The 26,873-nt window shown below is 40.5% G+C and overlaps 1 long non-coding RNA gene across 1 annotated transcript in view; it reads right to left on the bottom strand.

The window, feature by feature from the left end:
• Positions 1 to 21,367, bottom strand: part of LOC139186819 (uncharacterized) — a 112,022-nt gene extending 90,655 nt beyond the window's left edge. The window contains exon 1 of the long non-coding RNA XR_011570423.1: positions 21,180 to 21,367. This is a non-coding gene — a long non-coding RNA (uncharacterized lncRNA). The remainder of the gene's footprint in view (positions 1 to 21,179) is intronic.
• Positions 21,368 to 26,873: the final 5,506 nt, after the last annotated feature.

A 26,873-nucleotide genomic window follows, 5' to 3' on the forward strand; every position in this document is an offset into this window, starting at 1 on the left:
ATGCTGCCCTGTGCACACTCTGGATAGCATCTTGTTTATAGAGCTTCTTGTTGACTACGGATACCATAGGGGACTCTTTTGATTCTTTCATGGCAGGAGTGAGGCTGTTCCCAATTTTTAACATGAATGACTACCCTCCTGCAGGCTCTTGCTATAGATCATCAGAGTCATTCTGGCAGAGATAGAACTTAAAAGCAGTAGGAACTTGCTAGAAACAGCTGCTTTGCTCAACCAAAGAAAGAGCCATCAGAATCAACAACACTGGACAAGCTGTGCTGTGGTTCACAAGGCATTTTTCCACAAGATCCAAAGAATTCTTAGATGCTTTATGTATGTGCACCCCAATTTTCAGGATTAATAGGGTTTGTTTCTTAACTAGTTATAGTTTTTCTAGAGCTTTAAAAATTATGTCTTTTTCCACTTTTATGGGTAATTCCTTCTTACTGCCTGCAAGAGTAATCAAATTATTTTTATCACTTCTTCCAGGTCATTAAAAAGGACATCCACTGTAAGTGGCTTCATAATAATAATCCCACTAGCATTCCCCTAGGCAACCTTTTGCTCTCTCAATTCACAACAGCACCATCTTTCATTATGTTTTATGTGCCTTGCCCCCCCATCCATTCTCCACATGCCAGTTCCCAGCAATCTTTTAAAACATGTCACTCCTCAGCTTAAAATTCTTTATGAGCCTCCCATTATACTTAGGAAAAAGTCCAAAGTCTTTAACCCCTTCTCAAGGGCCCTCCGTGACTTTGCTCCCACCTAACTCTCCGACCTCATTTTATACCAGTTTCTTTCTCATGTAATAGTCTATTGGCTTCCTTTTATTTTATTAAAACATGCTAAAGTCTATCTCTCCAACTGGTCTTTACATATACATGGGGAATGCCAACCATATCCTGAAGCTTGAGCTTTATTAGCTTTACATTTATTTCCTCCTTTTCCCTCTGGATTTCTTCATAACATGTGATACAATTTAGTTAGTTATTTGTTGACTGTATCCCCAGTTTTACTGTGAATTCCACAAGCACAGACCTGTGTTCATCCTATTTATGACTGTAGCCTCTTGTACACATCACAGGTGGGGCTTCCCAGGTGGCTCAGTGGTAAAGAATCTGCCTGCCAAGCAGGAGAGTGAGTTTCATCCCAGGGTGGGGGAAGATCCCTTGAAGAAGGAAATGGCAACCCACTCCGGTATTCTTGCCTGAGAAATTCCATGGACAGAGGAGCTTGGCGGACTCCAGTCCACCGGGTCACAAGGAGTCAGACTGGACTTAGTGACTCAACAGCAACAGCAGCAGCACGCATTGTAGGCACTCGATGAATATTTATGTAGCATAAATATTTATGAATTTGCGTGGATATTTATGAATATTTATGTGGAAGTCTCTCAGTTGTGTCCTACTCTTTGTGACCCCATGGATTATACAGTCCATGGAGTTCTCCAGGCCAAAATATTGGAGTGGGTAGCCTTTCCCTCTTCCTGAGGATCTTCCCAACCCAGGGATGGAACCCAGGTCTCCTGCATTGCAGGCAGATTCTTTACCAACTGAGCTATTAGGAAAGCCTGAATATTTATGGAATGTATACATTTTTCAAGAATAAGTTTACATCTGAATTATTTAGCATTTTATTGTAATTTTTTTTAAAGATAGAGAAGACATTGTTTGGATTATTGTAGTACCAAAAGTTTCACTTCAGAAAAACATAGCTCTTTCTCTTTCAGTCATCCCAGGAGAATATACGCAACCCCACAAACTGACGCTATATAGAGAAAACATTTGTGACACCAAACCAGGGTGATATTTCCATTATGCTTGAATGTTTCAAGTTTTGATCATATGCTAAGAGGACAGTCTCATTCTCTCTGTCATCTGCCCACACACACAATAGGTTTCATTAGGTCATCTTTCATCTCTCATAAGGTTGCAAAAGATATAATAATTTGTGCAGTCTTTGAGCATAGAAATACTGAGTTAAACAGAACTGCATCTAGTGATAAACTAGTCAATGTTTAACAGCCAGCTGGGTAGAGAGGGAGAAAAGCTATGACCCGAAGCACTTGCTAGCTTCTGGGATGTAAATACTTCTACCCTGGCTAATTTCAAGCTGTGTTTAATAACCGACTTGCAAGACTCCTGAAAATTTAACAACTGGCTCTTATAAGCCCATATAAGCATCTCTAGCAGAGCACCAGCTCTATCTCTCTGCAAAATTACCCTTATTTTTTTTCACATACACACACAATTGCATAGGACACAAAATAAATTTAATTCACTTGCAAAAGATATGCTCTGTGTGATATAACTTGGAAGGTGAAAAAAGAAAAATAACCTGTAGGTACAAAGAATGTATTCTGTCAGTTTACTGTGATAAAGTTTATTTGTAATCATTTGATTTCCCCATCCTATTCCCATCTAGAGTCCACCTCAAAGCAATTTCACAGCTGAGACCTCGTGTGTTTCACTTTATTCTGAACTTTTAAGTAGTCAAATTTCAAATGTTAAATATCATCATAACACTCTCCTCGTCGCTAGAAACAACAGCTGATTCTTCTCTATTGTGCCCCCACTCACTGTTCACTCTAGTACATTCATCATGGCATAAATGTGTTTGCCATGAGCCGTTTGGTGGACTGATGGACTCTGGAGGTTCTAATAGACAAATCCCCAAGGTTCAAGGAGCTCTCAGCCAGATTAGGAGATAGGCAAGGACACTTCCATGCAGGAAGCCCTAGGACAGAGGTAACCACAGGGGCCCAGAGAATACACAGAATGTGTATGTAATGCCACCCAGATTAAAGAAGACAACACTGAAGCGGAACGTCAAGGATGGCTAGGAATTGACTATGGAAAAAAGGAGGAGAAAGGCATTCAAAGGAGAAGGAAGAGCAGGGACAGACATATATGCGAGGAGGGTGCAGTCATAATGATCATAACTGAAGCATAGAGTGTAGGAGGAGGGAGGGAAGGATCCTGAGGCTACAGAGACAAGCACAGGCAGGGCTGGGCTTCATGAGGATCCTCGTGTGCCATGCACAGGAGCTTGGCTTTTGTCCTGAAGCCAGTGCATCAGGGGGATTTAAGAATTTTAATAGCTTAGTGGTGGGATTCATGATTTAGAAAGAATGTTTGGACAACAGTGAGAACACTGGATGAAGTGAAATGAGGAGGGGGAGACGGCCTGCTAGAGTCATGCCCTCGCCCAGCAATCAGCTCTCCTTCCATCATGGTTTTCCCCTGAGTTCTCTGTCCACCTGAATTCTCCACAGCTTCTAAGTCGCTTCTTCACATGTTGAAGAAAAACGGTGCCACTCTGTTGTCTCCTTTGATCCCTAACTCTCTTTCAGGCTGACTTCCCCTGAAAACATTACTCAACGTGAGTTACCATTTTGCATCGTAAATGTCAGAAAGGAAAAAGGCACAGGCTGCACAAAGTAAAAGATGCCCAGCACAAAGTTAAGTTTTGCCAAGGGAATGTCATGGCTGCCCCAGTTATCTATTGCTAGATCAGATAATAAGCCGAATTTAGTGGTATCAGACCACAACAATCATCATCATCTCTCATAGTTCTGAGGACGGACTGGAAAGTGAAAGTCGCTCAGTAATGTAGGACTCTTTGTGACCCCAAGGACTATACAGTCCATGAAATTCTCCAGGCCACAATATTGGAGTGGGTAGCCTTTCCCTCTCCAGGGGGTTTTCCCAACCCAGGGATCGATCCCAGTTCTCCTGCATTGTGGGCTGATTCTTTACCAGCTGAGCCACAAGGGAAGCCCAAGAATACTGGAGTGGGTAGCCTATCCCTTCTCCAGTGGATCTTCCTGACCCAGGGATCAAATCAGGGTCTCCTGCATTGCAGGCGGATTCTTTACCAGCTGAGCTTCAGTCTTCAAATGGTGGCTGGAGGCAGAGGCATCTCCAGGGCCTCTTCATTCACATGTCTGGTGGTTGTTGCTGACTTATTGTTTGGGATCTTGATAAACACTGTCAACTAGGCCTATCTACATGATCCAGGCTTCCTCAGAGTATGGTGCTGGATTCCTAAGCGAGTGTCTCAAGAGAGAAAATCAGGCCTTTTCCTAGAAACCTGGCTTAGATTTCACATAGAGTCACTTCTGCCACATTCTATCCTTTAGAGGTGAGTCACTATGGCCACTTCATAGGGCAAGAGAATAAGAGTTCACTGCTTGATAGGAAAAGTGTCAATTTACAGACATATTTTAAAACCATCACAACCATTTTCATGCATTTGACCAATGAAAGGGTTGTCCATTTTCATTTTGGTGCACCAAGTAGAAAGTGGAAAAGTATAAACGTATAAACATAACTAAAAATTTCTAGAATACATTGAAATGGATTGAAACTTCCCATATATGCCCTCTGATAGAGGTTCAAGTCTTAAGAGTCTTGACTAAAAGATAAAGACACAAGCAAAAGATGAGACCAGGTCTTAAGTGTCCCTCTCAAGAAGCAAACATATAAGGGGCAGAAGGAAGACAATCCAAGACTGATCCCTCAGCATGGCAGAAGGGCTATTTCAATTTCCAAAGTGAGAAGATGCTAAAGACTGACAATAGCATCTTTTTACTTTGAGATATATACCTATGTATTTGTTGTTTACTGATTAAGTCATGTCTGACTCTTCTGCAACCCCGTGGATTGTAGCCTGCCAGGCTCCTCTGTTGATGGGATTTTCCAGACAAGAATACTGGAGTGGGTTTCCATTTCCCTCTCAAGAGGATTTTCCCAACCCAGGGATCAAACCCCTCATCTCCTGCATTGGAGGCAGATTCTTTACCTCCAAACCACCGGGGAAGCCCATACCTATATATAGCAAGTTGTAAATACTTGTCATTATAGACTATGAGTTGAATAATCCTCCAAAAATTCCCCTTATCACCTTCACAAAGGTGATAAATAACATCTCTACTTGTTACATATATAGATGCTTGGATCCCAAAGTGAACAAAATGAGGTAAGAAGCTTTCCTAACAGAATTTTCTCTTAACAAGATTTATTTATGCCCAGGTGTGATATACTTTACACATCTAACTTATGAAATGAAGAATATTTGAAATTCACACAGCTTACAAGTAGGTTAGACTCATGTAATTTACAATACCTATATACCCAACAGTTGTGGTTTAAAAAAAAAAAAAGCTGAATAGAAGAGGAGAAAAGTGATCACACTAATTATAAGTGTAAAAAGAAAGGCTGAAGGTAACTGTTCCTTCCATTTGGGAGAGAAGAAACACTTCTATTCTTACCCTTTTATAGATTGTCCAGTTTCTCAATCTGTTCTTCAAATAAGGCTGCTGCTGCTGCTGCTGCTGCTGCGTCACTTCAGTCGTGTCTGACTCTGTGCAACTCCATAGGCGGCAGCCCACCAGGCTCCCCCGTCCCTGGGATTCTCCAGGCAAGAACACTGGAGTGGGTTGCCATTTCCTTCTCCAATGCATGAAAGTAAAAAGTGAAAGTGAAGTCGCTCAGTCGTATCTGACTCTTTGCGACCCCATGGACTGCAGCCTACCAGGTTCCTCTGTCCATGGGATTTTCCAGGCAAGAGTACTGGAGTGGGGTGCCGTCGCCTTCTCCGTCAAATAAGGCAATTTGGTTTAAAAGAATAGAATCAGAGACCATTATCTAAATTCAGCATATCTGGTAGCCCTATATGTATTGATCTAGTAATGATTATCTTGATAAATGATTTTCAAATTTTAAATCTCTTAAGAATCATCTATGGAATTGACTTAATTGACAGATAAATGGATAAATAAGCTGTGGAGGTATACACAATGGAATATTACTCAGCCATAAAAAGTCACACATTTGAGTCAGTTCTTAGGAGGTGGATGAACCTAGAGCCTATTATACAGCATAAAGTAAGTCAGAAACAGAAATATAAATATTGTATACTAATGCATATATATGGAATCTAGAAAGATGGTACTGATGAATTTATTTGCAGGGCAACAGTGGAGAAACAGACATCGAGAATGGACTTATGGACACAGCCAGTGGGGTAGGGGTGGGGGAGGAGAGGGTGAGATGTATGGAGAGAGTAACATGTAAACTTACATTACCATATATAAAATAGAAAAGCAATGGGAATTGGCTGTATGACTCAGGGAACTCAAACAGGGGCTCTGTCACAACCTAGAGGGGTGGGATGTGGAGGGAGGTGGGAGGGAAGTTCAAGAGGGAGGCGACATATATATACCTGTGGCTGATTCATGTCGATATTTGGCAGAAAAGAACAAAATTCTGTAAAGTAATTATCCTTCAATTAAAAAATAAATTAATTTAAAAAACAAAATAAAAAAATCATCTATCGAATTGACTTAAAATGTAGATATTGGTATTATCACAAAGATTCTGGTTCAGCAGTGGGTTTGAGATGAGAATTAAAATTTATTTAAGTACCTTCTATGTGTCAATTAATGTTCTAGGCAGACGGGATATAGCCATGAACTAGAGAAAGTCTCTGCTCTTCTGGAGCTGACATTCAAGACAGGGAGATGATAAATAAACAAATAAATGTATTACATAATTTTAGAAAATGATGTGCTATCATGGAAAAATGAGCATTCTAAGTAGACGAAGAGTAGTGAGTCATACTGTCTTATTCATTTTAAATGGAAGTGTCTTTATTGTTCATTATAAACATTAACACACCCAAAGAAAGAAAGTAAAACATTGTATGTATAAAATAGAAAGTCCTTAAGAAATGATAATTATTAAATTATGCTCATTTCTCTATCCTGTTTCACATGAAACATTTGAACATAATTGTGCTGAGATCCTAAGACCCATTTGTTCATTTAACAATTATTTATTGGACACCTATTTTGTGCCAGCTGCTGTTCTAAGAGCTGAAGACAGGGCAGTGAGGAGGCAAAGACTCTTAGACTGACAGTTTTTCTAGTGAGAGATTGTGATAAGTGTTATAAGAAAAAAATGAAGTCGAGATGGTATTGAAGAAGTGGTAGGGAAAAAATGGAACCATAAATGAAAAGATTTCTTGGCAAATAAAAGCAAGAAATTTTATACCAAAAATAGGATAGAAACAACAAAGAAAGAGTCAGATTAGAGGCATCTTAAAGTGAAGAGAGGGAACCAAGTGCATACGTGTCAGTCAACTTGGCTTTCTCACTCCAAGAGAAGGTCTTGTCCCAGAGAGCTGATGGAAACTGGAGAGAGACCTGAGGAGCCTGGGGTTGAAGGTCAGCTTTCAAAAGACTGTGGTGGAAAAGCTGATTAAGAATCAACAAGTTAGGAATCAAGAGATCACTCAAGAGCAGAAAAGCTCTAGAAAGCACCTCCAACCTGAAAAGCTTGGCCCAAGCTCCTGCCATCTCTGCCTGAACTACACCCATCTCATTTCCCCACATCCCCTGAAATCTCCAACGTCAGCTCCCGCAGACACTCCACTCCCTTCTCCACCCTGCAACCTGGACCATGTGTCTTCGTTCATGTCTTTTTTCTCCCGTCAGGTTGATTTCTCACTGAGTTCTTCCACGAGTCTAGAAACTCATGGCCTTCAGGCTACAGTCCATGGGGTCGCAAAGAGTCAGACATGACTGAAGCGACTTAGCACACGTGCACACACAGTGGGAACAAAAGCCTGATCGAATCTGATTGGGGAAAAATGACAAGAGAAAGTACTGAGAGATTTTCAAGGGGGGTTGTTAAAAGGGAAGCAGAGGTGTGGGGAAGTAGCTACGTGAAAACAGCAGTCTAAAGAATAGTTTAGGACTGGAGTTAATAGAACATTTTTCTATATCAAAGGGAATGATCCAGTTGACAGAATTTGATGATAGAGAAGATTCAGGGGGATAACTGTGATGACAGTTCTTGGGAAGGTTAAAAGGGATAAAACCGAAACACAAGTGGAAGAGTTACCTTACAGAGAAACAGGCACAGCTCATCCATTGTAACAGCAGGAAAAGCATAAGAATATAGACTTTTCATGACCCTAGGTGATTCTGATGTGGGTGGGCCCCTAGCCACACTTTGAGAAATACTGATGTAGAGAAACACTTCTTATACAAGGAAGAAAATTAGAACCATGTGCCAATGGAAAATAAGGATGGGGCAGGAGATGTGAAAAGAAAAAGTGACTCTGCAAAGAGCTGTTTCACTTAAGTGCCACCAGGGCTGTCAGTGTCAACCCTTAAATGACGGAAGAAGAACCCACCTCAGAAGAAGACGTGGTACCATGAGATTTTGCTCCCACCGCTCAAATTCTATATGGAGTTCTCTCCAGCCCTCTGCCCACCACCACCTTCTAGAATGGGGCCAAATCCCTTCCCAGTTGCTCCAGACCAGCAATACCTAGCTTTCTTGAGGTCACTGACTGAAATGAAGTTGTAATGAAAGTTTTGAAATTTCTCCCCAGTTAAAAAAAAAAAAAGTTATACACTCACTAGAGCTCTTAAGTTGCACGTCCCAGAACCACTTTTGACACAAACAAAAATAATTTATAGAAACATGTGGGAAATTCAGAGATACAGAGGGGAGGCTGACAAATTGACTAAAAATTAGGAATTACTCAGGCATCTCTGCTAAATCACTCCAAGAGATTTCAGCTTTGTGTTACCTGGTTCACTATTCAAATTAGAAAATGTGATTGTTTAACAAGTTTCATGTGCCTAGACCTGGCTGGTAGTGTGGGACACCCTCATTAATAGTCTACCCAGAGTGCTTCCAACAAGGAAGAAGTTATACACCAAAAGAATATAACTCATCAATGAGGTGATGCCATTACTAAAAGAATGTGGAATGCAGAAGACTGGAATACCCAAAAAATCTGTTTCAATTACACAGAAATAAAAAATTTTACATATAACTTTGGAAAGTTCACAGATCTTCTGAAACCCACACAGGTATCTTCTGGGATTCTGGTACCGAACAGATCAAGAATCCCTAATATAAACATAACTATTGAATATTCTTGGTTATCACTTTGTTGAATGCATGGTTATTCTGAAAAAAAAAAAAAAAAAAAGTGGTGGCTTTTCTTCCCTATCTTCTCCCACCTCTTCTAGTTGCAAGATCTTGGATTGTCCACACTCTCCTGAAGGAGAAAGATGGCATTGAACTACTGGCAAATCTTTATTGTAGCCCTACAGAGTACAAGAAAAAGACTCAAATTCTGGAACGAGAAGATATGAGTTTGATGCTCATTCCTGCAACCTCAAACCAAGAGAATCTCTTTGAGCTTCAGATTTTTGCCCTTAAATTTCCCTGCTTTCCTCAGCTTTTATTTTTTGGTTCATGTAATTATCTCAGAATATGTTTTGAATACTGTAAAGTTATGAACAAGTTTTAGATATAATCTCTACACCTATATAGATCAACAGATGATAGAGAGCAAGAGAGGGATATAAATAGCAGATAGAGTACTTCAGGAGTTGTCAAGTCTGGTTACTAATAGAAACATCTGAGAGCTGTTTTTAATTCAAATACTCAGGTTCCTTCCTAGACCTATTCAATCAAAATCTCTAGGGTTGGGGATACATGTGAAGACATATATGAAAACACTTCACATTACTCTGCAATTAGCTAGATCTGAAATCCCACCACATTTCAAATCAGAATTATCCATTGTGACCTGTTGTTTGTTGATGATTCTAACAAAATGCAGTATTACTAGTTGTGAGACTATCTAGATTTTTACTATATAAAGAAATATGCTATTAACTTATTCTACTCCATGAGATATAGCCAACCACAGAAAGTAAGGGAATCCAACAGCCCCACTGAGTATGGTGCAGTATAGCAATAACTTGCTCAGAACAAATTCTGCTCTCATTTATATGCTAAGAACCATTAAAGTAAGATTTTACAGCTCATGATCATTTTAAGCACCATCAATTTATGAGCATGACTGTTTCCACCATTTCAAAAACTCTGCAGAGAAGTCTATAGCTTCCTGCAGTCCTTGCATATGGAGATGACGTAATGTATTCTTCAGTTGCGGGAAAATGAGAGAAATTAATAAGAATGTAAAATACAAAATAATGGTGCCAGGCTAAGCCATAACAGCATTTTTTTTAACATCAGAGGTAGCTTTATAGTTAAGGTATGAGAATTCATTTTTTCCTTTAGTCTTCCTTAGAGGAGAAAGAAATTGCATGAAGTCTTTAGAAATCAAGTCAGAGAAGACCGTCCATAAATACCTTCAGTTTCCTCAAACTTCTCTAGTCCCAGCTTGGCAGTGTTTTATAGTAGATCTTAATAATGTTCCATTCTGTTTTGCATTTTTTAAATGTTAACTCTTATAAGCCATAGATAAGCATGACACAGGCCCTGTCATCTTTCTTGTAGTGGGTATTAAGTTTTCTTCCCGAAGACGAAGCTGAATTCAGTTCTATTTTCCCGAGAGACTAAAGGCAGCATGTTTCCCCTGAGCGCTTTGCCAAGGTGGTTGCTTCCAGAGACAAGCACCATCCTTCCTTGCTAACACCTACTAGACAGAGGCCATCTTAGAGATGCCAACATGGAGTCAGAAGTACCATAAATCAGGATCTCAAGTCAATCAATAAAAATGTTTCAAGATTTAACATTTTAAACAAAACAGACTGCAAATGTAAATTGAGAAATGAAAATACTCCCTTGCACACATTAGCTATCTCCCCTTGCATACATTAGATATCTCCCCTTGCAGGTTTATGTACAAAAGACAGCCCCCAGTGCTGCAACACTGAGACCACCTCATCACAGATCAGAAAGTGTTCAGTCTCTCCTCCTCCCAGATCCCCCCTCTCCAGAACGTTCAAAAAGACCCCCAGACTGCCTTCTGGAATCCAGAGTTCTATCTGATCTAATCTCAAATCACATTTAGGCCGAACTACCTCAGGCTGATGGCAGCTCAGCATTCATGAAGGCTGGGTTTCCTTCTCCAGAAGGTAACGCAGTGCTGTTTTGTCATGATCAGGTTCACACTGGCCCCGACATCATCACTGATCTCTGGTGCTGTCACCACTACTTTGCCACTGATGAGAGTGATCCAGCGTGTGTGCTAAGTCACTTCGGTCATGTCTGACTGTGCGACCCTATGGACTGTGGCCTGCCAGGCCTGTCTGTCCATGGGATTTTCCAGGCAAGATTATCGGAAATAGCATGGAATACTGGAATCCCATGCCCTCCTCCAGGGGATCCTCCCCACCCAGGGATCAAACCTACATATCTTATGTATCCTGCATTGGCAGGCGGGTGCTTTACCACTAGCACCGCCTGGGAAGCCTCCAGGGTGACCTAGAGGACTCGCTAGAACACAAAATGCTGATCCCCATCCTTAGAGACGTTGACGCAGCAGGTCTGGAGAGGGACCTTAAAAAATGCACTTCTAACAATTTCCCAGAGTGAGCTAATGCTGCCACTCCAGGGACCACACTTCCCCAGAATAGCAGCCTCCCAGAAGCCCTTTCCCAAGATGGTCTGAAGCAATTCTCCCTTTGCTTCTGCTGTTGCTTTTCTAAGGGCATAAATTTGGCTGGTCCACCTCCACTCTGGCGGAGACTCCTGGCTAGACCACACCGAGCCTTCTCTGGCCTAGGGTCTTTGCCTTGAAGTTTTAGCAGCTGCCACTCAAGTCTGCCATCTGGACGTAGGTGGCTCAGTGGTAAGGAATCCACCAGCCAATGCAGGAGACACAAGTTAAATCCCTGGTGGAGAAAGATCCCCTGGGGTAGAAAATGGCAACCCACTACAATATTCTTGCCTGGAAAATTCCATGGACAGAGCAGCCTGGTTGGCTACAGTCCACAGGGTTGCAAAGAGTCAGACACAACTGAGCAACCAACACACACACACATACGTAGGTTCTAGTGTCTACTGTCTCGTTGACTCCAGAAAAAACTTTGTTCTTTAACCATCTATCATGTTACCCAAGCCAATTCTGTAGTTTTAAGTCTTTTTAACTCCTGTAGTAATTTTATCTCATAATTTTAGCAGTGAAGTTTCTACACCTACACCAGCACTGGACCTCACTCAGGACCAACAAGTCTGCCTCCATAGGTTTTTACAATATAACACTAATTTTTGTGACATCTCAATCCTTTGTGTCCTGGAGGGAACCTGGGTTTCTAATACGATTTAGTTCACCCCTGTCTTAGCAAACTTTGAGCTTGATGTTTGAGATGTTGGAAACAGACTAAGTGTGGCTAAGGGCTGCTGATAGATTTCATCACTTTAGGTGATGATCTGTAATTAACACAGTACATTTTTTTGTGGAGACATGTATGCACGTGCCCATACACACACACAGGAAAAAAGAAATTACAGAACAAAGAAAAAACATGCAAGGTTTTCCTTTGTTATGAGATGGCTATACACCCTGGGAGTCCCATGTGTCACAGTGGGTTGAGCATGAAGTTATTCAGGAACAAATAGTTTTCAGCAACATTATATAACACATTCCAACCCCTAGCACTTAGTAATAACCATCGTGATGTCAGCACAAATATGAGCATCATTACCAAGTAGAAAAGTAGACAGTAAATCTTTCTTCTTGATTGTTGACCTTTGTTATTTCAGCATGGTGTTTTATTATATACACACCCCTAGTAGGCTTGGATATGAATATTAATAGTAACAAAAACCTTGCATTCTGGCCAACATTTACTTATTGGATATGTATAGAGTTTTAAAAGCTTTATAAAGGCAAAATTTGTTCAAGGTTATTCACTACCAATGTTTATGCTGTCAAGTGCCTTAAGGCACTCTCAGCATAAAGGGTATTATATAAAATATTACTTTCTGTTCCTGTCACTAACCTAATAGTTAGAATACCTTCTGGTGTGGTTTAAGGTAAGAATAAATCACTGATCAGCATCTTTCACAGGTAAACAGCAACGAGGTAGCAAATTTAAAATTAATAAAATATAAGATTTTTTGATAGCATCACTGACTCAATGAACATGAATTTGAGCAAACTCTGGGGATAGCGAAGGACAGGGGAGACTAGCGTGCTGCAGTACACGGGGTCACAAAGAGTCAGACGTGACTTAGTGCCTGACAACAAGATTTTTTCTATTATAGATAAAATCATATTTGTATTTCATAGTTTAAGCATCTTTACTGCAACCTTAAAGCCTTAATATTTTTAAATTTCATAGACTTTTAAAAATATTTTGAATAATTTATGCTTTGATTTCATTTTCATGCTTTTGTACAAGTAGTACTCAATTATGCATAGGTTGTGCTTTTTGACTTTTTTTCTTCTGTGAAATATAACAAACAGCTATATGCACAAAATAATAACGTGGAGTTCAATGAAACTTACATAACTATAAGCCAAGTCAATGGAGAGTCAGGATAGGGGGATTATTCTGCAAGCCAACAGACACCACCAGCACCCCAAAACCTCCCACCTGTCCACTGCTGAGTACTAACCTCCCTCCTTCAGAGATAACTACTATGCTGACTTACACAGTGATCCAACCACCTGAGCTTGCATGCCCTAAACCCTAGTGTTTAGCTTCGCCTCCTTTTTGAACTTTATGTAAATGGGATTGCACACCACGTGTCCTTTTGTGTCTGGCATCCTTCATTTATCACTGTGCTTGTGCAATGCATCCATGATGCACATGTAGGTGCAATTCATTCATTTTCATTGATTGAAAGAATTCCATCATATGGAATATGAATTCCACACAATTCATGTGTGCATTCTAGCACAGGTGGACATTAGAACTGTTCACAGTTTGAGATTGTGAAACACTGTAGGTGTTTGGAGCAATACGTTTTTCAGTAAATCGGTAGCAGTCAGAAAAGTTGCACATCTCATTGGCAAACCCTCAGTGTTGAGCTCTAATGAGGCTAGCATAAATGTGAGCATCGTTACTAAGTATATAAGTATATATAGACAGGTAGTCCTTGTACATAATTATACAAGACACAGACTTTCTGACATTTCTGTTGAGTATATACCTGAGCAAGGATTTTCTAAGTCATAGGGCATATGTGTGCCTACAACATCCTGTAGTTTATACCGAGGTGTTGTATTAATGATACACTTTCTCCAGCATTAAATAAATGTGCCTGTTGCTCTTCATCCAGGTCTCAGCTCAGATTTTATCTCCTTTGAGCATCCTTTCCTGGCCTTTCTAGTTAGAGTAGCTGTCTGTTAAAGCACCCCACCCTCACCCATTCCCCTTACTCTTTTGTCCGTTACTCTATTTTCCTCATGCCTCTTTCTGCTATCTGAAATCATCTTATTTTTTCCCACTCTCCTCCACTGGGAGGTAAGCTCCATGAAAGAGGGACTTTATCTTGCTAGTGTCTGTCACATAATGTCTGGAACATAATCGATTCTTGATAAATATTTGTTGAGTGAATAGTTGAGGGCTTTCTGTATTTGGTAAATATTCTCAATAATGCCAAAAGAAAAAATTTTACAGAATATAAAGTTTGTGATTCTTTTTGAATAAAAGTTTCATGCTTCATGTAATATGTTTAATAGCCAGGGTTCAGGAAAATAATTATTCATTCAAATTTTCCTATAATATGGCCATCACGACATGTGTTGAATAATTTTTCTTTTCTTGTGAACACAGTGACACCAGCATTGCATATCCACTGTGAGAAAACAGATGCCTATAAATCAAGGCTTCTTATTTTTTTGAAGCACAGTCCATAATAATCAATTGACAAGCCTGCTATAAATAATAATGCATGGTTTCTCAAGGAACCTAGCATGTAATTGATTCCCTGGTCTGAAGAAGCTATAGGCCTGTGGATTTTTCTGATATCTATGGAATCCTTCAACCAACTTTATTGTCTTGTTTTTAGCTAGCTCTTGAAATAAAGGTTCATGAATCTTTATTGTGCATCCAGCCTCTACGAAATAGAGAAGTAGTAGTGTGCGACTCTCGGAATATGTGCAGCCTTATCTATATAGAAATATATATATTTCTATATATATATATATAGAAATATATATATTTCTACTATAAAGACATGGTGACAAATAATACCCAGTGAGGTAGCCAACCGTGAGCTTCTTTTGTGTCCAGAGCCATCCTCAGGTAGACCCAAATGCTTGAGGTAAGCAATGATATATCAGCAAAACGATGTATTTTGGGTATATTTTCTCTCTCTCTCTCTCTCTCTCTCACACACACACACACTAAATAGGCTATCCCCAAATCACCAAATACTCAGCTAATGCAGCTATGGATCAGAGAGGGATGTTTATGTTCTATGTTCTTGACTGTCCATAGTTTCTATTTTTAAGGAAAGCTGACCCTGTGACCTCTGGCTGCAGTGAATTGGAACGAGGATGGGTAATCAAAGGCGAGGCTGGCAAGGGATATGTGAAATGACATGAGATCTCTTCTAACAGAGCTGTTCTTTGTAGGAAAGTCACCAACAAAATAAATCAGGTTATCTCTGTTGTAGAATTTAAATGCAGGGCATCTGCAGCCTTAGAGAGAGGTGGGAAAACATGATAGACTATGTGATTTTAATTACATAACTTGGGAAATATAAATCACAGTTGAATCTCCTCTATAATCCTGCAAATATTAAAATTATTCATGAGGATAGAAAATAAAAGCAAATAAAAACTATGAGCATTATCTAGTGCACAGATCTCCTAATCTCTGACTTAAGACTTTGTGCAACTTTCTCCTGGACTATGATAAAATCATCAGTTGAGAAGAAAAGAAGAGCAGACCGAAATTCAGAGAAAAGGCAGGAAGCACAAGCATGAGGCAGTACCAGCTTTAAGGTAGTAGAAACCGTAAGTGAGCAAAAATCAGTAGGTAAAAGTAAGAGAATAGAGTATACCAGTGATAAAGGCTAAAGAGATTAAAAAAAAAAAAATCAGAGTCACAGTGGTGAGATACCAAGTAACAATACTTCTAATGAAACAAAATCTATCATTAGAATCACACTGACTCACAAAAACTGTAACTGTTTTCTGTAAAGTCTGAAAGTGTGGTTACCAATGCATTTATTGGTCTTCCTTTAATTAAAAATTTGGTGCACTCAACAATCCTTTAGGGTGAGAAGTCAAAGTCTACTATCACCAGAAAGAGAAAAACATATATCATATATTAACACTGCTACTGCTAAGTCACTTCAGTCGTGTCCAACTCTGTGCGACCCCATAGACGGCAGCCCACCAGGCTCTCCTGTCCCTGGGATTCTCCAGGCAAGAACACTGGAGTGGGTTGCCATTTCCTTCTCCAATGCATGAAAGTGAAGTGACTCAGTTGTGTCCGACTCTTAGCGACCCCATGGACTGTAACCCACCAGGCTCCTCCATCCATGGGATTTTCCAGGCAAGAGTACTGGAGTGGGGTGCCATTGCCTTCTCCGATATTAACACATATATATAGAATCTAGAAAATGGTATAGATGATCTTATTTGCAAAATGGATATAAGAGTTGGACTATAAAGAAAGCTGAGCAATGAAGAATTGATGCTTTTAAACTGTAGTGCTAGAGAAGACTCTTGGGAGTCCCTTGGACTGCAAGGAGATCCAACCAGTCCATCCTAAAGGAGATCAGTCCTGAGTGTTCATTGGAAGGACTGATGTTGAAGCGGAAACTCCAGTACTTTGGACACCTGATGTGAAGAGGTGACTCATTTGAAAAGACCCTGATGCTCAAAAAGATTGAAGGCAGGAGGAGAAGGGGACGAGAGAGGATGGGATGGTTGGATGGCATCACTGACTCAAAGGACATAAGTTTGGGAAACTCTGGGAGTTGGTGATGGACAGGGAGGTCTGGCGTGCTGCGGTCCAAAGTGTCAAAAAGAGTCGGACACGACTGAGAGACTGAACTGAACTGATTTGCAAAGCAGAAATAGAGACACAGACGTAGAGAATAAATTTATGGATACCAAGGGAGGAAGGAGAGTGGGATGGGAAGAATTAGGAGATTGGAATTGACACATATACATTATTGATACTTTGTAAAAAACTGATGACTAATGAGAACCCAAGAGCCTTTGACTGTGTGGATCACAATAAAATGTGGAAAATTCTTAAAGAGATGGGAATACCAGACCATCTCACTTGCCTCCTGAGAAATATGTATGCAGGTCAAGAAGCAATAGTTAGAACTGGACATGGAACAATGGACTGGTTCCAAATTGGGAAAGGAGTACGTCAAGGCTGTATATTGTCATCCTGCTTATTTAACTTATATGCAGAGGACATCATGAAAAATGCTGGGCTGGATAAAGCACAAGTTGGAATCAAGATTGCCGGAAGAAATATCAATAACCTCAGATATGCAGATGACACCACCCTATGGCACAAAGCAAAGAGAAACTAAAAAGCCTCTTGATGCAGGTGAAAGAGGAGAGTGAAAAAGCTGGCTTAAAACTCAACATTCAAAAAACAGGCATCCGGTCCCATCACTTCATGGCAAATAGATGGGGAAACAATGAAAACAGTGACAGACTTTTTTTTCTTGGGCTCCAAAATCACTGCAGACGGTGACTGTAGCCATGAAATGAAAAGAAGCTTGCTCCTTGGCAGAAAAGCTATGACCAACCTAGACAGCATATTAAAAAGCAGGGACATTGCTTTCCTGACAAAGGTCCATATAGTCAAAGCTGTGGTTTTTCTAGTAGTCATGTATGGATGTGAGAGTTGGACTATAAAGAAGGCTGAGCATCAAAGAATTGATGCTTTTGAACTGCAGTGTTGGAGAAGACTCTTGAGAGTCCCTTGGACTGCAAGGAGATCCAACAAGTCAATCCTAAAGGAAATCAACCCTTAATATTCATTGGAAGGACTGATGCTGAAGCTGAAACTCCAATACTTTGGCCTCCTGATGTGAAGAAATTACTCATTGAAAAAGACCCTGATGCTGGGAAAGATTGAAGGCAGGAGGAGGAGGGGACAACAGAGGATGAGATGGTTGGATGGCATCACCGACTCAACGGACATGAGTTTGAGCAAGTTCCAGGAAATGGTGAAGAACAAAGAAGCCTGGCATGTTGCAGTCCGTGGGGTTGCAGAGTCAGACACGACTGAGCGACTGAACAACAACAGTGAGAACCAACAACAGTGAAAACAGCAACACAGCAGACTCTACTCGGTGCTCTGTAGTGACGAAATGAGAAGGAAATCCTAAAAAAAGGGATATATGTATAACTGATTCACTGTGCTGTACAGTAGAAACTAGCACAATATTGTAAAGCAACTATACTCCAATAAAAATCAATTTTAAAAAGGTGAAATCTACTACATCCAACCCCTAAAAGCTTCTGATCTAGTATTCAGGGGCATGACCTAGAAACTGTCATTTTATTTATCTGAGCCTGATATTCCAGTGAATCCTCTCTTAAGAAACATTAATCTAAGATATTCTGAAGTGCTGTATATTCCTTGAAACTGGAAAGAAAAATCTGCCTGAAATAGATCCCACGTATGACTCAAATTTTGCAAACATAACACAGAGTTGAGGCATTTAAAATATATTGCTGTGTTAATTTTATGATTATTTTCACATTAAATCTTATTGCTAAAAATGGCTACATTTCAAGTATTTCAAAATAGGGCCCTTCCCATCTCAGTCTCCATGGACAAATCAGACTTGTCTCCCTCTGTTCCCTGAAAGACCTCTGCTTTAGGCAAAGTCATTGATTCCCAATACAGATCAATTTTTTTCATGCCTGAACCCACGCATATTCCCACCTACCCTATCCCCACTTAGAGAACAGTGAGGAAGAAGCTATAGGATTGGCCTGTATGAAATATAGGATAAGGAGAGTGTTGGATCCCATAAGACTGATTATGGGTTGGAGTGGAAACCAGAACTTCCTACTGAGACAGTCCAACAGACCAACAATCAAGACAGTAATCAAGTCAGCGTCCATTGGTAAATATTGAGTTTTAAGACTGGAGAGATTAAGGCCAAAACCAACACAGAAGCAGAAGTCAAAGCAGGGTCTCGGGTAGAACGTAGAACAGGCAGAAAAAGAGCCTGAGTGAAACAGTACTGAGAAATCTAGCCAAATGGCACAGGCAGAACTGGTGGTTGCAACTTAAATTTATGGGCTGATGAACACATGGTGAATGGATGATTCAGGCCAGAGTAAAGATCCTTGAATTAACATATTAAGCCATCTCCTAACAACTTACTTAAAATTCTCAGGTCCTTAGGGCATTAAGTTTGCCAAGACAGTCTTTGCTCAGGTAGCAGTACTAATTGTGAGCAGAATTTCTTTGCCATTTGACTGGTAAGTATCATTTGATGTCTTGATATCTTCATTTGTAAAATGGGAATTATATTAGCATCTGATCTATAAATTAGTGAGGATTGAGGAATTAATACATGAGATTAGACCATTTATCTGTGCCTGTGCCTTGGCAAACACCTAAAAACTGTTGTTCACTGCGGCTACTATTGCTGTTGTTTAATTCTCTTTGCTATAATTAACTCTTCGGAGAAGGCAACGGCACCCCACTCTAGTACTCTTGCCTGGAAAATCCCATGGACGGAGGAGCCTGGTAGGCTGCAGTCCATGGGGCTGCTAAGTCAGACCCGACTGAGCGACTTCACTTTCACTTTTCACTTTCATGCATTGGAGAAGGAAATGGCAACCCACTCCAGTGTTCTTGCCTGGAGAATCCCAGGGACGGGGGAGCCTGGTGGGCTGCCGTCTATGGGGTCACACAGAGTCAGACATGACTGAGGTGACTTAGCAGCAGCATAATTAACTCTTACCTATGTGCGGTTAATTATCTTGACATTTTTCTCCTTTCCACTAGATCTCTTGATACTGACTTCTTGCCAAGACTAGGTCACATGTTGTTGGCTCTTTTCCTCCAGATGCTATATTACAGACTGAACTATTTCCCAGAAATTTCCTGGTGCTTGACCTATACTATGATCTGAATGTCTGTGTTGCCACCAAATTCATATGGTAAAATCCTAAAGCCCAATGTGATGGTATTGGAGGTGGGGCCTTTGGGAGGTGATTAGGTCATGAAGGGGTAGCTCTCATGAATGAGATGAAAACCTTATAAAACAGGCTAGAGAGAGCTTCCTCACCTCCTCCACCAGGTGAGGATATAATGAGAAGTCTGCAACCAGAAGTCTCCAACCATGCTGGCACCCCAATCTCAGAATTTCCAGCCTCTCAAACTGTAAGAAATAAATTTCTGTTGTTATAAGCTATGTAGTAGATGGCGTTTTGCGATAACAACAAAATCTAAGATAATTCACCACCTACTATTTCCTGAGAGTGTTACCTCTCCTACCAGGTAGGAGGTAGCAGGGCATTCCTACTCACGTTCCCAGATAATATAAATTCATTCTCCCTTCCCAGGCATTTTTGAAGGTTTAACTGAACTACTTCCTTCTTCAGAAAGCCTTACATAACCCAAGGTTCTCCCACTCTCTGGAATGCTTACTATACGTAGTCTGAATAATTAATCTGCCAATTAATCACTTACTGCTTTGTGGAATCTTTTCAACAAGTCTCAAATTGTTATTTAAATTATGTATTATTAATTTATCACACATTTGTCTTGTGTACCCAAAAAGATAGTACCTTCCTTAATGATAGCAACTATATCTTAATCATCTTCGTATGCCCCACAGCTAAGCACCATGCTTTGCACAGAGCTCAATAAATATATGTGATTTGATTTGAAATGCTTAAGTTAGAATACCATAAAAGACTACTGCTCTTCCACACTCTGAGGAAGTCATTAAGATTTAAAGAGGCCATTAAGGACTAATCCCATAACTGAAAAGGGAGTACATTGCTTACTTTTAGGCACATGTGCTAACTTTCTAGGCCACTAAGGTTCTATTTAAGCAATTTATTAAAAGTAAATTACTAAATGGATCCAGGTAGCTCAGAAAGGTTACCTGTAACTTCCTCCTAAGAGGAACCTCAGCCAAATCCATCTACTGCTGATAAGATATGGAGAATTGTATCTACAGAAAGTGACCATTTGGACTGAATGTACGTGGCTGAGCAGAGCAGTTGTGTAAACTGCCTGATGGCAGCACACTGCTGCCACCCAGTCTCTGCTGACTGGCTATGATTTGAACGTCACTCTTCCTTTCTTACTTCATTTTCTAAAAAGCTCATATGTAACGGGAGAAAAGGAAAAAGAATTAAATCAATTGCATTCACTGTTAATTGATGCTGGAACTGCACTCAGGAGTAAGGAAAGACTGAAAACATCATACCTGCTTTGTGGAGCTGGAATTAGGCAACAAAGGATGGGATGGTTGGATGGGATCACCGACTCAATGGACATAAGTTTGAGCAATCTCCGGGAGTTGGTGGTGGACAGGAAAGCCTGGAGTGCTGCAGTCCATGGAGTTGCAAAGAAAGGGATGTGACTGAGTGACTGAACAATAACAACAAATTCCTATTTGAGGGTGAAGAACTGGGAAAAGAGTCGAATAGGAAACACATAAGCATTTATGTACATATCATTTATGCCACATAAGCATTATGTGGCATATCCTATGAGTGACACTTGCAAAGTATTTGGAGAAGCAGATTGAGGAGTCCTGCCAGCTTTAGGGGAGAAATAGGAGTTGCAGGTACCTGAGCTCTGCCTTAGGGGTTATCAGGAGGTCTCTAAGGGAGCCCAGGGGAAAAAAAACTTTTCAAACAGAGAGAGGTGAACAAAGAAATGGCTTGACTAGGAAATGGCAAGAATCATGGAAATGCTGGCTTAGATATACTTTAATCCAAGCTCTGAATTTTATAGACGGAAAGACAAAAAGGAGGTCAAGGGATGTTAGGGGATACATAGTTGTTGCTGTTCAGTTGCTAAGTTGCATCAGCCTCTTCTGGATCCCATGAACTGCAGCATGCTAGGTGATACATTGTTACACATTTAAATAGCAGAAAACCTAATCTTGAATCTGCATCTGCCTGACCTATGTCAAATTTAATGCTTCAGTCAGTCAGTCAGTTCAGTTGTTCAGTAGTGTCCAATTCTTTGCGACCCCATGAATCGCAGCACGCCAGGCCTCCCTGTCCATCACCAACTCCCAGAGTTCACTCAGACTCACGTCCATCGAGTTGGTGATGCCATCCAGCCATCTCATCCTCTGTCGTCCCCTTCTCCTCCTGCCCCCAATCCCTCCCAGCATCAGAGTCTTTTCCAACGAGTCAATTCTTCACATGAGGTGGCCAAAGTACTGGAGTTTCAGCTTTAGCATCATTCCTTCCAAAGAAATCCCAGAGCTGATCTCCTTCAGAATGGACTGGTTGGATCTCCTTGTAGTCCAAGGGACTCTCAAGAGTCTTCTCCAACGCCACAGTTCAAAAGCATCAATTCTTCAGTGCTCAGCCTTCTTCACAGTCCAACTTTCACATCCATACATGACCACAGGAAAAACCATAGCCTTGACTAGACGGACCTTTGTTGGCAAAGTAATGTCTCTGCTTTTGAATATGCTATCTAGGTTGGTCATAACTTCCCTTCCAAGGAGTAAGCATCTTTTAATTTCATGGCTGCAGTCACCATCTGCAGTGATTTTGGAGCCCAGAAAAATAAAGTCTGACACTGTTTCCACTGTTTCCCCATCTATTTCCCATGAAGTGATGGGACCGGATGCCATGATCTTGGTTTTCTGAATGTTGAGCTTTAAGCCAACTTTTTCACTCTCCACTTTCACTTTCATCAAGAGGCTTTTGAGTTCCTCTTCACTTTCTGCCATAAGGGTGGTGTCATCTGCATGCTTAGTCTACCTTAATAAGCTGCATATTTAATAAAAGTTCAATGCAAAAAGAAGCATTGTTGGGGACTTCCCAGGTGGTCCAGTGGTTAGCAAATCCAAGCTATCATTGCAGGAGGCCCAGATTTGATCCCTGGTCAGGGAACTAGATCCCTCATGCAGCAACTAAGAGCCTGAATGCCTTAACTAAAGAACCTGCATGCCACCACAAAGACCCGGTGTAGCCAAATAAACAAAATGAAAAACAAAAAGGAGGATTGGTAAACGAATGCTAATCAGTTGGCCATTCCCCACCAGCTGTGTTCATTCATTCATTCATTCATTCACTCACTTACTTACTCATTGAATACTTCGTGGCATCAGCTAGGTGCCAGATACTCTACTAGGAGACAGGAAGCTAGCTCTGTCATAGCGACCAGGACAGGCACAAACTAGCATGTCTCAAAGTAACAAACCCATAGAGGATTTATACAAGTAACAAACGGGCAGTTAGAATTGGGTTAAGGGTCATGGCAGGGTAGGTAGAGTGTGCTATGAGAGAACAAAGCACTCAGGCTAAAACCAGAAGGTTGAGGAGTAGGCAAGGTGCTCCTGGAAGAGGTAACAGCGTGTGTCAAGGCCTGAAGATGAACAAATATTCGAACATAAGAGAGCACAGTGCACTTAAGGAGAACTTGTACTTTATTTTTTTTAACTTTTTTAAAATGTAGATCATTTTAAAGTCATTACTGAATTTGTTACCATATTGCATCTGTCTCATGTTTTGGTTTTTTGGCCACAAGGCATGTGGGATCTTAGTCCCCCATCAAGGACCAGGGATTGAATTCGAACCTGTTGCATTGGAAGGCGAAGTCTTAACCGCTGGCCCACCAGGGAAGTCTGCTGTACTCTAAAGGACATATGAAGTATGGAAATCTGATTGGCTTCCTTTCTCCCGGCACTGCTCCTCAGCCAACTCTCATTTATCCTTCAAGTTGCAAATAACTTGTTACTGCCTCCCTTCCCTGACACCCTCAAACTCTGGTCCTCTTAGTGCCAGGGGCTTCTCTTCATTGTAGACTTCAGTTGCTGGTTTATTACCTGGTTTTCCCACCCAACCATAAGTTCTTTGAGGGCAGGTACCATATCCTGGGTCATTGCAGCTGCTCCCATACCTCACACAGGGTCTTGCGTGAATGCATGTGGAATTAAGGCATGCACATTGTGATAGACAGGAAAGTGTCCCGTAAAGAGATCCTAGTCCATCCCTGGAAGCTTTATATGTTACCTTATAGGGAAAATCTTAGCAGATGTGAATAAGTAACAATCCGGAAGGGATTATTCTGGGTTATCCAGGTGACAGAGGATGAGATGGTTGGATGGCATCACCAACTCAATGGACTTGAGTTTGAGCAAGCTCCTGGCAATGGTGAAAGACAGGGAAGCTTGGCATGCTGCAGTCCGTGCGGTCCCAAAGAGTCAGACACGACCGAGTGGCTGAACAACAACAACAATCCAGGTGAGCCCTAACTGCAATGAAGTGTCCTTCTGAGAGAGAGACAGAGTGAGTTTTGACTGCAGACAGAAGAGAAGCAAACCATGTGACCACAGAGGTAGAGATTGCAGTGATGCAGCCACGAGCCAAGGAATCCCAGGGGCCACCAGAAGCTGGAAGAGGCCAGGAATGAGTTTTCCCCTAGAGATTTTGAAGGCAGCACCGCCTTGCTCGCACCTTGATTTCAGCCAAATGATAAAGATTTGGAACTTCCGGGCTCTAAAACTGTGAGAGAATACATTTCTGTTGTTTAAGCCACCAGGTTTACTGTAATTTGTTAAGCAGTCACATATGCTAATACAAACACTGATACACATCTTTCCGCATAAGGACTGTTTTGATTTTCCTTCTGGCAATGAATTCCTTTGGACAGAGCCCTAGAAATGAAATTCTGGGTCAAAATATATGACCATTTTTTAGGCTCAGTGAAGATCACTAAATTGATTTTTAAAAACAACCTATATAAACACCAATGCTGTAAGAGAATGTCTATTCTCCAAAGCACCTCTGCCACTCTTTTCATTCATTCTCACGTATGCTATATATTGATTTGCAGAAACAGCATGCCAATCTTTTCATTTCTATTTATTTGGTTGCTAATGAAGACAAACGTTTTGCCATATTTGTTTATCATTTTTATGTTCTGTGTGAATGAAGTTAGTATTTTAGAGAGATTTGCGCATATCGTCCCTTTAGTAAAGATATTAAACTTTGTCTCTTAAATTAGATAAAAAAATACTTTATTTTACTCTATTGTTTGCCAGCGTATTTAGGAATTTGCTTTTAAGAGGCTGTGCACTTTACACGAATAAGACAAAGCTGTTGATCTTTTCCTTGGTGCTTTCTTCTTTTGTTACTAAGCTTATGTAAGTCCTCCCCCTTCTAGAAACCCAGTAACAAGTAAATTCTATTTTCTTGTAGATTATCCATGAATTGACTTTATATTTAACACTTCTGCCTGAAATTTACTGTTGCGTATGGTGCAGAGTGAGTAACTAAATTGATTGTTTCTTCACAGTATAACAATGCCAATTGTCACATCATTTATTGACTAATCATTTTGTTCTCTACTTCTTTGTAGAGCCTCTTTTGTTATGCATTAAATGCTTATATATATAATGGCATCTGTTTCTGGTCTACAAGCTATGTTTCTCTGATCTGACTGTCTTACTATTGTATCAGTAGCATACATTGTTAAATACTGCATTTTGAAATTTGTTCTCAAACATGGTAGGTCTCCTCCCTATCCATATTATTAATACTTCTGTTTTCAAAGTATTTCTCTGCATTTTTAATCTTGCACTAACTTTTCAAAGAGCATTCTAAAATAATTTTATATTCCTTTGAAACAGATTTATTCTCTAGCTTTACCCACAACAAAAAATAGTCACAGATCCATAATAAGTGCTTAAGAAATACTAGGTGTTATTATTACTGCCAAAAAACAACTGTCATAAACACTCACTTTTGCCTATTTGGTTTCTGAGCTATGTCGAGTAGTTTTTCACCTTGTCAGTTAAAAAACAACCAAGGCTAAAAATTATAGCCAATCTTCTTTTAGTGAATGAAACTATTGCTAGCAGCCCTCACACAAACACTCATACACACATATACATACTTGCTAAGTGGTATCTGTTTTAAAAGACTTTAAAACATATGGTTAAGAGAGCAGTTCTTCTCACAGTAGGCTGAACAGACCCAGAATCTTTTACAGGACTCTTTCCAAAATTGCTGAACTGTGCTTGCCCTGTGAGCCCTGAAACCACATGTGAAAAAATGAAAGTCACACAGTTGTGTCTGACTCTTTGCGATCCCATGGACTGTAGCCCACCAGGATCCTCCGTCCATAGAATTCTCCAGGCAAGAGTACTGGAGTGGGTTGCCATTTCCTTCTCCAGGGGATCTTCCTGACCCAGGGATCAAACCCGGGTCTCCTGCATTGCAGGTGGATTCTTTACCATCTGAGCTACTAGGGAAGCCCCACATGTGCTCTTTACTAAAAATTAGGTCAATGGTGAAGTTTGACTAGCGTGAGAAACCACTCACTTCTCCATATTACTCAACATCTTGCAATAACTTTAAAACTTTAAGGGCATGCTATTGCTTATTAGAGATAGCTGATCTAGACTCCTCCTTATCATCTCTTGCCATCCAAGAGCAAAGCTAATCCTTAGGGATCACCTGTTTGTGCAGTTAAATGTTAGTCCTTCTACATTTGTTTTTGTTTCCTATGAGCTAAGTGCTGGAATACAAAAATTAATTAGCAAGAGAAGTAGACAAGTAAACAAAGGCAATGATACCCTGAGATAAGAGCTCACTTCCTTCAAATGGAGTCAGCAGATGTTTTTATCTTGAGAATAAGACAAGGTGGAAACCACAAGGATCCCTCTCCTAACCATATTTAGTTTTCTTTGAAATAACTGCTGCCACATCCCATGATGACAACATGTGTGCTTGCTCAGTCACTTCAGTCATGTCCAACTCTTTGTGACCCCATGGACTATAGCCCGCCAGGCTCCTCTGTCCATGGAATTCTCCAGGCAAGAACAGTCATGTAGTTAACTATTTCCAATATAATAGGATGCAAATTATGACCATGGACTAAGATGATAAGATGATATTTAAACTGGGCCTCAAAGAATAAGCAGGAA

This window comes from Bos indicus, chromosome 14, assembly GCF_029378745.1.
Source record: "Bos indicus isolate NIAB-ARS_2022 breed Sahiwal x Tharparkar chromosome 14, NIAB-ARS_B.indTharparkar_mat_pri_1.0, whole genome shotgun sequence".
NCBI classification, from domain to species: domain Eukaryota; kingdom Metazoa; phylum Chordata; class Mammalia; order Artiodactyla; family Bovidae; genus Bos; species Bos indicus.